The following is a 13,660-nucleotide window of genomic DNA, read 5'->3' as shown; positions in this document are numbered from 1 at the left end:
CCCCCTTTCCAGAGCATTAATTTCCATTTTCCAATTGGCTGCTATCAGGAAGAATCTTCTCCTATTGGTAAGTCCCAATAAAATTCAGGTGTAGCTCCTTGCCTAGTGTTCTCTTTAGACTTAGCATTGTGCCAATCTGAGCTATCAAAAGCTGCATTGGAACAATTACAAACAATGAAAATAGAACTCTAAATTTGTTGAAAATAATCTTCAAAAATGAAAATTAAATACATATGTATACAAATGAAATATGAAAGGAATCATTGCTACCCAATGTGTTCTATATGAAAAATTAAGGAAAGTTCTTCAGGCTGTAACAAACTATCCCAGATGGAAGAACAGAAAAAAGGAAGAAATATGTAATACCAGAAAGGGTAAATACATGTGTGTTTTATAACATATGTAGAAGAAATATGACAATAGTGAGACAAAAGATGGGAGTGGATAAATTGAGTGAAACTCTTGCAATCCTCTTTCATTACTTGGTAAATTATAAAGTTATAAAGTAACTGCTTTAAGGTAAAATGTGAAGTCATATATGTGTATTGGAATCCCTAGGTTAAGCCACTAAAAGGATAATATGAGAATATATATATAACAAAAATATTCTTGGGGTTTTTAACATGCCACACAATAATTTTAGTGCAATGAACAATAATTTATTAAGAGGACAGTGAGATGCCAGGGATGATGCCATCAGGACACAGACCAAGGGGAGCCCATCATCAGGGCCTGTGTACACATGGAGGTAGAACCTGAGGGCCAGCTAGGCAAGCAGACCAGTGGACCTTGAGCTGCCACATGCCAGTGGCACCCAGCAGCAGCCATCATGATGGGCACTCAGTAGGAGAACATGTTGCTTGACCTCTTCACTGGCAGGTGAGCCTCCCCACTTCCAGATTCCCACAACCTCCGGTCCTTCCCAATTTCTACCTTGACTTCCTCCTTGCCCTTGTCCTCATTACCTTCCCTGCTGCTAACTGACCCTCCCTGGGTGACACACCGTATCCTGAAGGAAGAGGTCTCAACATCAGGTGGCAGGTGAGGAGATTCCCGTGGGCCACTGTGGGGCCTGATCTTCTCCCCACACCCCACCAGGCCACATCCCATATGGGTGATTACCCCAGGGTTTTTGTGCTCCTGACACCCCTCCCATCCATATCACTAGCTTTTTCTCTTTTTAAACAATCACTGGCTGATGTGAGTGTGTGTCTCTGGAGGGCCACAGTGACCCTTCTACTCTGCTTTCTCCCAGCTGCAGCACTGGCCACCTTGAATTTACTGCACCTCCACCTAGATTCTTCTCCATGGTCTTTCCATGACCATTGTTTTCAGAGATATAGATAGTCTTGCTGGTGCTCAGATCTGCCCAGAAGTTCCTCAGGGTAGCACAAGAGCTATTTCAGACTATCATAAGGGATGTAGGTGTTGCACTTGGATGGTGATGCTGGCCAGGGGCATGTTAGAGGGGGTTAAGGGATGCTGGAAGAATGTGGTGAGATCAGGAAAGTGTGGGACCACAGTGGTGCTACTTTCACTTGTACACTGGAAGTCATTAAGACTAGGTTTGAGTCATCACAATTAGCTTTAAGACAGTTCACTATCCAAAGGTCCATATGGAATCCCTCTTCCTCCAAGAGGAAGGCACCAAGTCTTTCACCCCAACTGCTCATTTGGTATTTTGGGAAGAATGTTATCTTGCCTTTTATAGAGTACTTTTATAGAGTACTCTTCACCAAGCTCATCAAGTAAATTCAAAATACTGCCATTGTGTTTTCTACCTATGAGTTACTTGTGTACTTCTTAGGAGACCATACTCCCTAATAGGCCAGAAAAAATATGATCTGGCAGAATAAAACTGAAAAACTCTAGAGAATATTTTTTCAATTGATATTTAGAATGTTTGAGATTGAAACAGGAAAGGGCATAAAATATCTGGCTCATACCACCTGTTGGGCTTCCTTTTGGATTCATGCTTTCAGAAGGTTTTAATTCATTAAATAGTTAATTATATCTTTTTTTTAACTTAAGAGGATTCAGGATAAAGCAACAACTAAATTAATCATTCTTTTAAGTATATAAAATCATTAAAAATATGTAAAATTTGCACAATACAATTAACCATATTGGCCTAATTGACATGTTTAGAATATTTCACCCAACAACTGCAAAATACATGTTGTTTTACATTGCATAGCAATATTTACCAAAATAAATCATATGCTGGACCATAAAGAAAACCTCAGCAAATCTGAAATAATGAAAGAGTATGTTCTTTGAAAACAGTGGAATTATGACAAGATTTAAAACAAGAAAAAGTAATTAGAAAATCATAAAATTTTCAGAAATTAAATAATAAATTTCAAGGTAACTTATGGCACTAAGAACAAATTGAATGGAATTGAAATTTCTTAAAATTAATAGCTATGAAATTGAACATCAAAATTTTTATGATGTAAATATATGCAAATTAAAGGAAACTAAGGTCTTAAATGCATATCTAAAAATTAAGGAAAGATTAATATCAATAATACCAGTATACACTTGAGGAAGCTTGAAAAAGAGCAGTAAACTAAATCCAATGTACTCGCAAGAAAGAATATAGTAAATATAAGAGCAATAGTAAATGAAATATTTTAAAAATTACAGTGAAGAATTCTAACAAAGGCAAAATCAGTTTATAACAACAAATTGATATCACTGTAACAATAATGGATATGAAATAAAAATGATGAAATATTGATGTATTAGTTAGGGTTCTCTAGAGAAACAGAATCAACAGGGAACACTTGCAAATATAAAATTTATGAAAGTGTCTCACGTGACCATAGGAACGCAGAGTCCAAAATCCACAGGGCAGGCTGCGAAGCCGATGACTCCAATGGATGGCCTGGATGAACTCCACAGGAGAGGCTCACCAGCCAAAGCAGGAATGCAGGAATGCAACCTGTCTCCTCTGAGTCCTCCTTAAAAGGCTTCCCATGATTGGATTTAGCATCACTAATTGCAGAAGACACTCCCCTTTGGCTGATTACAAATGGAATCAGCTGTGGATGTAGCTGACGTGATCATGACCTAATCCTATGAAATGTCCTCATTGCAACAGACAGGCCAGTGCTTGCCCAATCAGATGAACAGGTACCACAACTTGGCCAAGTTGACACCTGTCCCTAACCATGACAGTCCACCCCTTGTCAACTTGGCACATATATATATATATATATATATATATATCACCTTAGACCATACTTAATTTCCAAATGAAAACAAATAAGCACACATTTTTTCTTTTACCTGACAATACTCAACTGTCCTGCATATAACTGGAAACACATTAAATCTCTCCAGAATAGCGTGCAAATCCTTGGGCAACATTCATTCTTAAACTTGATATCTTACAACTTAAATAGTATAACACAAACAAAACAGCATTACAGTCCTCGTTTCTGTAACTGATCACGTGGTCGAAGTTCATATTTATCACTACCTTCTTCCACTACCCATTCCATGTTCCCTTTCCCCTCAGCAAGCACTTCAGCTGGCCGTGGTTCTTTGCCTGGTGGGGTGACCCAAACCTTCATTCCTGAAGTCTCAGAGCCATTAGTGGTCCTGCCTGGATTGTGTTGTTGCAGTTTTCCATTGATTTTAATCACAGGGCATGGTAGTACTAATAGACGCCCCAGGGGATCTCCTATATTCCAAGAAAACTCTTCTTTACCTCCATTATGTAGTTGCAGTCCTACTTCCTTCTGATAGTCAGGGTCAATTACCCCAGACAATAATGTAATCCCCTTCTTGGTGTGTTGATCCAGAGGCATAAGTAGCCCAAAGTGGCCAGGTGGCAATCTTAACTTCCAGTTCAGTGGTATCACTGTTTTTTCTCCTGGAGAAAGCACACCCTGTTTTGGAACTAAAACCTGTAGACCAGCAGAACTCAGGGTAGCAGGGACAGGAAGCAAAAAGTTTCCTAGTGGATCACTAGGAGTAATAGTGAGTGGCACCACACCCATTTCCACCCCTTGGTTCCTGGACCCATGGATCCTGGCTATGGGAGAAACAGCACCATACAGCGGACGCTGATTCAGAGCATACACAGCTTCCTGGAGAACATTACCCCAGCCTTTCAAGTTTTTGCCACCTAGTTGGCACCGTAATTGAGTTTTCAAAAGGCCATTCCACCGTTCTATCAATCCAGCTGCTTCTGGATGATGGGGAACATGGTAAGACCAGAGAATTCCATGAGCATGTGCCCATTCCCGCACTTCATTTGCTGTGAAGTGTGTTCCTTGATCCGAAGCAATGCTATGTGGAATACCATGACGATGGATAAGGCATTCTGTAAGCCCACGGATAGTAGTTTTGGCAGAAGCATTGCGTGCAGGGAAAGCAAACCCATATCCAGAGTATGTGTCTATTCCAGTTAGAACAAATCGCTGCCCCTTCCATGAAGGGAGTGGTCCAATGTAATCAACCTGCCACCATGTAGCTGGCTGGTCACCTCGGGGAATGGTGCCATATCGGGGGCTGAGTGTGGGTCTCTGCTGCTGGCAGATTGGGCACTCAGCAGTGGCTGTAGCCAGGTCAGCCTTGGTGAGTGGAAGTCCATGTTGCTGAGCCCATGCATAACCTCCATCCCTACCACCATGACCACTTTGTTCATGAGCCCATTGGGCAATAACAGGAGTTGCTGGGGAAAGAGGCTGACTGGTATCCATAGAACGGGTCATCTTATCCACTTGATTATTAAAATCTTCCTCTGCTGAAGTCACCCTCTGGTGTGCATTCACATGGGACACAAATATCTTCATGTTTTTAGCCCACTCAGAAAGGTCTATCCACATACTTCTTCCCCAGACCTCTTTGTCACCAATTTTCCAATTATGGTCTTTCCAAGTCCCTGACCATCCAGCCAAACCATTAGCAACAGCCCATGAGTCAGTATACAAACGCACCTCTGGCCAGTTTTCCTTCCAAGCAAAATGAACAACCAGGTGCACTGCTCGAAGTTCTGCCCACTGGGAGGATTTCCCCTCACCACTGTCCTTCAAGGACACCCCAGAAAGGGGTTGTAATGCTGCAGCTGTCCACTTTCGGGTGGTACCTGCATATCGTGCTGAACCATCTGTAAACCAGGCCCGAGTTTTCTCTTCCTCAGTCAATTCACTGTAAGGAACTCCCCAAGAGGCCATAGCTCTGGTCTGGGAAAGAGAAGGTAATGTGGCAGCAGGAGTGGAAACCATGGGCAGTTGTGCCACTTCTTCATGTAACTTACTTGTGCCTTCAGGACCTGCTCTGGCTCTATCTCGTATATACCATTTCCACTTTACACTAGAGTGCTGCTGTGCACGCCCAACTTTATGGCTTGGTGGGTCAGACAACACCCAACTCATGATAGGCAACTCAGGTCTCATGGTAACTTGGTGGCCCATGGTTAAGCGTTCAGTCTCTACTAAGGCCCAGTAGCAGGCCAAAAGCTGTTTCTCAAAAGGAGAGTAGTTATCTGCAGCAGATGGTAAGGCTTTGCTCCAAAATCCTAAGGGTCTGTTGTGATTCTCCTATAGGGGCCTGCCAAAGGCTCCAGACAGCATCTCTATTTGCCACTGACACTTCCAGCACCATTGGATCTGCTGGATCATATGGCCCAAGTGGCAGAGCAGCTTGCACAGCAGCCTGGACCTGTCGCAGAGCCTCCTCTTGTTCAGGTCCCCACTCAAAATTAGCAGCTTTTCTGGTCACTCGATAAATGGGCCGGAGTAGCACACCCAAATGAGGAATATGTTGTCGCCAAAATCCAAAAAGACCAACTAGGCGTTGTGCCTCTTTTTTGGTTGTGGGAGGGGCCAGATGCAGCAATTTATCCTTCACCTTAGAAGGGATATCTCGACATGCCCCACACCACTGGACACCTAGAAATTTTACTGAGGTGGAAGGCCCCTGTATTTTTGTTGGATTTATCTCCCATCCTCTGACACGCAAATGCCTTACCAGTAAATCTAGAGTAGTTGCTACTTCTTGCTCACTAGGTCCAATCAACATGATATCATCAATATAATGGACCAGTGTGATGTCTTGTGGGAGGGAGAAACGATCAAGGTCTCTGCGAACAAGATTATGACATAGGGCTGGAGAGTTGATATACCCCTGAGGTAGGACAGTGAAAGTATATTGCTGACCTTGCCAGCTGAAAGCAAACTGTTTCTGGTGGTCCTTACTAATAGCTATTGAGAAAAAAGCATTTGCCAGATCAATAGCTGCATACCAGGTACCAGGGGATGTATTGATTTGCTCAAGCAATGATACTACATCTGGAACAGCAGCTGCAATTGGAGTTACCACCTGGTTGAGTTTACGATAATCCACTGTCATTCTCCAAGACCCATCTGTTTTCTGCACAGGCCAAATAGGAGAGTTGAATGGGGATGTGGTGGGAATCACCACCCCTGCATCTTTCAAGTCCTTAAGAGTGGCAGTAATCTCTGCAATCCCTCCAGGAATACGGTATTGCTTTTGATTTACTATTTTGCTTGGTAGGGGCAGTTCTAGTGGCTTCCACTTGGCCTTTCCCACCATAATAGCCCTCACTGCACGAGTTAGAGAACCAACGTGGGGATTCTGCCAGTTGCTCAGTATGTCTATGCCAATTATACATTCCGGAACTGGGGAAATAACTACAGGATGGGTCCGGGGGCCCACTGGACCCACTGTGAGACGGACCTGAGCTAAAACTCCATTGATCACCTGGCCTCCATAAGCCCCCACTCTGACTGGTGGTCCAGAGTGACGTTTTGGGTCCCCTGGAATTAATGTCACTTCTGAACCAGTGTCTAATAATCCCCGAAATATCTGATCATTTCCTTTTCCCCAATGCACAGTTACCCTGGTAAAAGGCCGTCGGTCTCCTTGGGGAAGACTTAGAGGAAGGTTAACAGTATAAATTTGTGGCAGTGTAACAGGTTTCTCCCCCATAGGGACCTGGCCTCCCCTTCATTCAAGGGGCTCAGGGTCTGGAAACTGTTTCAAGTCTGGAAATTGATTAAGGGGCCGTGACTCTGTGTTTTTGTAATTCAGGTTAGACTTCTGTTCCCTTGACCTAGAACTCTTTTGTTTATACAGCTCCAACAATAATTTAGTAGACTTCCCTTCTATTGTATTTCTAGGCACCCCATGATTTACTAGCCAATGCCACAAATCTCTGCGTGTCATATAATTTTGATGCCTCCTTTGAGTTTGTTGTCTATTATAATACCCACGTCTACCCTGTCTTTGGTGATTAAGTGCTGCCACCTGGCTTCTGCCAACTCGGGATCCTGTCATCCCCATTGTGTTTAAGGATTCCAGCTCAGTGACAGCAGTTCCTACAGTAATATCTGACCTACAGAGAAGTGCAACCACAGAGCTCTTGAGGGATGATGGTGCTAGTCTCACAAATTATTTCTCACTGTTCTGGTAAAAGGTGCATCCTCTGGACATTCCTGGGGTGTAAGAGCAGGCTTTGCATGATAAATCCACTCTAACATCCCAATCTCTCTAAGCCTCTGGATCCCCTCATCTACATTATACCAGGGCAGTTCTGGCATTTCAACCTCAGGTAATGTTGGCCACCTTTTGATCCATGTTTCAACCAACCACCCAAACAAGCTGTTAACACCTTTTCTAACTGCTCTAGCTATAACATTGAATGCAGAATCTCTGCTTAGTGGGCCCATATCAATAAATTCAGCCTGATCCAGCCTTATATTCCTCCCACCATTATCCCACACTCTTAAAATCCATTGCCACACATATTCCCCTGATTTCTGTCTATATAAATTGGAAAACTCACACAGTTCTTTTGGAGTATAACGTACCTCCTCATGTGTGATACTTTGTACCTCACCTTTAGGGGCCTGTTGGGACTTTAGTCTAGTTATAGGTCTAGAAGAAATGAGGGGTGGTGGGGGTGGGTCATGAAAAGAATTAGAAATATCTTCCAAGCCATTTGCTTCAGGGCTTTCATTTGCAGTTTCATCTGGTGAAACAGGATTAATAACTCTAGGGCTAATCCCTTCAGGAGGAGGTTGGGTGGCCAATTCCTCAAGGCAGGCTGGAGGTGGGGCGGCTATGTCCTCAGGGCAGACTATTACAGGGTTATCTAAAGAAGGCTCAGCATGGTCTAGGGTTTCAACCTCACCCCCAACATCATTATCAATCCATATGTCACCATCCCATTTTTCAGGGTCCCACTCCTTTCCAATCAATGCCCTCACTTTAACGGCAGACACCATGCAAGACTGAGATTTCAGTTTACGTTGTAAAGTTGCTACTCTAACAATAAGATTCTGAGTCTGATTTTCAGAGATCTCAAGTCTACGGCTACAGGAAATAAAATTTTCCTTCAGGATACTCATAGAAACCTCTACATCTTTCAGACGGCACTTAAGCTTCTTGTTTGAAGCCTTAAGCCCATCCCTTTCACCCTTTAATGTAGACAGTGTATCTAACAACAACCAACCAACATCTCTATAACTCTTATTTCTACAAAACTCTGTAAAGGTGTCAAAAACATTATCCCCCAGAGTCTGGCTTCGTACAAGCGAAGCATTAGGAGAATCGAATGATGATATTTTGACTATCTCCTTTGCCAACTCAGTCCATGGATTGGGAGTGTCATTCTGATTACGGGAATCAGAGTCCTTAGTGTCTCTGAGCCCAGTCAGAGTAGAAAACCATTCATAAAAACCCATTTTTAAGATTCTGTTCCTTAAGAACCACTCCCGGTACCAAGATGTATTAGTTAGGGTTCTCTAGAGAAACAGAATCAACAGGGAACACTTGCAAATATAAAATTTATGAAAGTGTCTCACGTGACCATAGGAACGCAGAGTCCAAAATCCACAGGGCAGGCTGCGAAGCCGATGACTCCAATGGATGGCCTGGATGAACTCCACAGGAGAGGCTCACCAGCCAAAGCAGGAATGGAACCCTGTCTCCTCTGAGTCCTCCTTAAAAGGCTTCCCATGATTGGATTTAGCATCACTAATTGCAGAAGACACTCCCCTTTGGCTGATTACAAATGGAATCAGCTGTGGATGTAGCTGACGTGATCATGACCTAATCCTATGAAATGTCCTCATTGCACAGACAGGCCAGCGCTTGCCCAATCAGGTGAACAGGTACCATAACTTGGCCAAGTTGACACCTGTCCCTAACCATGACAATTGATAATATAAATGAAGCATCTTTATTGAGTCTAAGATATTAAAAAATTGTAACATACAGCATGTGAATAATATCTGAATAAACCTGTTAAAATATTAATAATGAACAATATTTGGTAAATAAATGTGAGAACTTAAAGTTGACTATATCCTGAAAATAAAAATTATCAAGTAACAATAAGATCCACAAAATATGTATAGTATTATATCAATCAAAGTAATTGAATCCATGGTTAAAATATCTACCCAGGTATACAACTGAAAGTCCAAGTGGTCTCATTGGTGACTTCTTCCATACTATTAAAGAAGTAATGCCAATATGAGATACACTTTACCAGAGAATAGGGAATAACCTAATACAAAAGAGAAAAATACTTGATCAGACAATTCATAAAAGGAGACATACTAATAGCCAATAAGCATAAGAAAAAGCAGTTCATATAATAAATTCCAAAGGAAGGGAAAATTAAAATCACAATAGAGTAGTATCATACACCCAGTATAATGGATAATTATTTTTATTTTTCAATTGTGTGTGGGAAGAAATGAATTTGCTATTCTAGAGAAAAAATGCAATAAGAGCAAATTCAGAAAATCTGGTAGATGTAGCCTGTTAAAATTTCTGCAGCCAATAGGAAATCATTGGAGGGTTTCAAGGAGAAGATTAGAATAAGTAATTAACTAATCACATTAACAGAATTAATGAGGAAAAGGATTTTAATGCAAATATAGAAAGATGTTAGTTAAAATCAATATTTTCACATGGAAAAATCCTTGCAATCTAGGAATAGAAAAAAATTCCACAATCTGTTGAAAGTGTATTTACAAAAAGATGACAGCAAACATGCCCCTTAATGAGAGCTGTCAATGAAAGAAAATTAAAAGTGCTTTTACATTAGACATGACCCTTATCAAGATGACAGAGTGAGATGCTTCATAGCTCTTTCCCAGAAGCTTTGAAAAATCAGCGAGAGGTGGCAGAAGCATCTTTCTCAAAGCTCCAGAAAAAATTAAAGTACTGCAGTAATAAGATAAAGTCTACTTAAAAACACTTGGATCTCCCAGAAAAGGATAGCACAATACTAAGTGATGGTTACACGAAATTGTATTGTCAAGTGTGTTTTTGAACTCTACACTATCTTAGTTAACCTACCTCTATTGTAAGTCTTAAAATTGGGTAGATTGCAATACTATTGGTCATAAGAGGGAGCGGTAAAGGATATGGGATGTTTGGGGTTTTCTTTTAATTTTATTTTCTGGAGTAATGCAAGTGTTCTAAAAATAGAATGAATATTCAACTATGTGATGACACTGTGAGCCATTAATTGTATACTTTGAAAGGATTATTTGGTGTGTGAAGATATCTCAAAAAAATACATAAATATTTAAAGAATAAAAGCAGTAGGATCTCATTGTGCATTGACAGCTCCCCATCACCCCCTCACCAGCTTGGCATTAGGCCAGTCTACAAGTTCCAGTGTAGATCCATGGTCCTGGTTCTGGAAGGAGCAGAGTGATCCATGTACATATACTGGGAGAATGTATTTCAGCCTCAATCTGTCTGGTAGGGACTTAAAGGACTCTCCATCCCAGAACTTGCCCTGCACATAGAAGGGAGTCCATAGAGCTTTCCCACAGAATACTGTGGATGAGCAGTCAAACGATGTTGCCTTGTGTAGGGGATTGTTAGTTGCAGAACATACATTGTAGTGTCCTGGAGCATGAAGAAACTTTCCCCTGGGGGAAAAGGGACATTTATATCTGCATATATTGACAAATCCCTAGGGCCATACATACACACTCAAGGCAAGATTCATGCCCAGAAAGGATCAAGAAGTCCCCTACATTTGGCCTCAAGCTATTTTCTAAACAAATTTTATGGATCAGCTCTGAAGGAGAGTCATGCAGATCAATCTGCAAAGACTGGAAAAGGTGTTTTCTTTTTCCATGTTTTTTTTTGTTAGCCCCTGGTATTCAAAGAAAGCTTTGTCATACCACTATCTGGATACAAACTTAAGGAACAGATACCACACAGTATAAATTCCAGTAATTACATGTTAAAATATCAAAATATCCGGTTACCACAAAAGGTAACAGGGAGCAATGGCAGCAATGTCACAGGCAAAGCTTAAGATTAAAATACTAGAAACTATCAAAGAGGATGAACAGACCTAGGGCATACCAGGCAATGACTTTTAAAAGAAGGTCTTACTGTGCTCAGTGGCAGAATTCTCACCTGCCATGCCAGAGACCCTGGTTCAATTCCCAGTGCCTGCCCATGCAAAAAAAAAGAAGGTCCTAAATTTATTCAAGGAGGTAAAAGATATCATAGACAATGAACTAAATGAAGTCAGGAAAATGATAGATGAACAAAAAAAAAATATTGCTTATTGCTTTCAGGGAGACTGGAGTCCAAGATGGCCATAATGGCAGTGAAGAAATTAAGGAAGACTATCCAGTAGAAATTCATGAGTTTTCATCAACATTTGAAAATTCCTTTGGTTCTACGGATGAGATGCTCAAGACCATGATGTCTGTTTCTAGAAATGAGTTGTTACAGAAGTTGGACCCACTACAACAAGCAAAAGTGGATTTACTTTCTGCATACACATTAAATTCAATGTCTTGGGTTTATTTGGCAACTCAAGGAGTTAATCCTAAGGAACATCCAGTAAAGCAGAAATTGGAAAGAATCAGAGTATATATGAATAGAGTCAAAGAAATAACGGACAAGGAAAAAGCTGGGAAGTTGGACAGAGGTGCATGATGGGAACTCATTTTGATAAAGTAGATTGTGTTCAGAGAAAAATTGAAGCTTAAATTATGGTTTACTGCATTTCCAGAATTGAAAGGTCATGTCAAGCTGATTGACTTTTAGACCCAACAGATTAAAAACGTGTCCCACTTAGCTATTAGAAATGGATTGTTATTATTTTGAAATAAGGCTTTTAAAATGGACTAGAAATGTAGGAAATGTTTTGAAAACGGACAGTCTGTTGAATGTAGATATTGTTTTCTTAAAGATGTCATTGGAGAAAAGGATGCTTTAGGAGTCATTCAGTTTATGATACAGTTGAATTATAATTTTTGTACTACATTATCAGAAATTCTGGGTTTACAAAAATGTCATTAAGACAGATTTGCAGTTTCTGAGTGCCATGCAGCCTGGCTAAGTTTGGTATATAAAGGGAAGAAAAAGAAGGACTGGCATCTTCTTTACATCCTTCATTACTAAGACTGCATAATCAGTAAACTTGTTATATTCAGTGGCTTTTTTATGCAACTACCTTAGTAGAACCTGTTTTATATAAATGTGACCTGAATGTATATTACTAATAGAAATATTTTCTTTTTCACTATTTTCTTGTCTAAATCTTTCAGTCTTGGAAATATAAACAATATTTTATTTTACATATTAGCATTTTATAGTTGTCATTAACAATTATGTTGTGGGAAAGTGTATAAAATTTTATGATAGAAGGTTGTAGATTTGTTCTATTGATTAATTTTCTATTTTATAGCTTGCTATCAGTATTTCAAGAAAATGCTTTGGATGTTTTGGTTTGCTGATTAGTTTTCCTATCAGAGTGAGCTAACTATAATAGACTGCTTCTTATAGCAGCTGCTTCTCACTTGATGGGCCTTTTTAAAGTGTTTATTTTATCGCATAATTTTTAATATAGCCAGGAGGATAAATAACTCTATCCAGAAAAAGAATATCTATAGTGACAACCTGTTGGCAACTGAGGTTTAACTTCAACCCTCTTCTTGCTTCCAAAAGGCCAGAAACCAAAAACAATTTTGCCCTGTGTTAATCATCCATTCATAAAAGCTTGAAAGAAGATACTAATTTTTACTTTTTCCCCTTTATAAACCTTCAAGTTTAGCAAATGTATCATGGCAGAATAGCTGCATGCAAGATATTAATTTTGAAAAATGATATATTTCAAACAGTATACAAAATTTGACGATGGAAAAAATAAGCTTTATAAATGAAACATTTAAGAGATTTTTTTTATCATTTGCCTTTCAGTTTAGTGTTGCCTGTAAAGTATATCATTTCAGTTTGGCAGCTACAATAAATGACTAAAATAAATTGAAGATAATAATTCAACATTTCAAGATGCTTCTGCTAAAATGAACGTAGACCTAGGCAGGGTTTGAACTTAAAGTTTATACTGATACAGTAATTCAAAGACAAGTATCCAGGAAATTCTTAGTGATATGATTTGAATAAGATGATTAGGGGAACTAGAAAAGAAGACCGTCATTTTCTGGCTATGTGAATGTTATCTTTCAAGAGTCTATGTTGAAAAATATTATTGCAAAAAGAATAAAAGTTTGTTATACAGTTTGCTACTGTACCACTCATCTTGGACTTTACCCAAAGAGTTTTTTTAATTAAAATTAAAAAAAAAGAAATCATAACAAGGAATCACTTCTGATTTTGTGCTATTATTGTA

General features: G+C 39.9%; 1 pseudogene; it reads left to right on the top strand.

The window, feature by feature from the left end:
• Nucleotides 1–11,562: 11,562 nt before the first annotated feature.
• LOC143671834 (nuclear nucleic acid-binding protein C1D pseudogene) lies at nt 11,563–11,964 on the top strand (annotated as a pseudogene).
• The last annotated feature ends 1,696 nt before the right edge of the window (nt 11,965–13,660 follow it).

This window comes from Tamandua tetradactyla, chromosome X, assembly GCF_023851605.1.
Source record: "Tamandua tetradactyla isolate mTamTet1 chromosome X, mTamTet1.pri, whole genome shotgun sequence".
Classification (NCBI taxonomy): Eukaryota; Metazoa; Chordata; class Mammalia; order Pilosa; family Myrmecophagidae; genus Tamandua; species Tamandua tetradactyla.
Note: the sequence above shows the minus strand (reverse complement) of the source record. Positions and strands in the feature narration are given on the sequence as shown.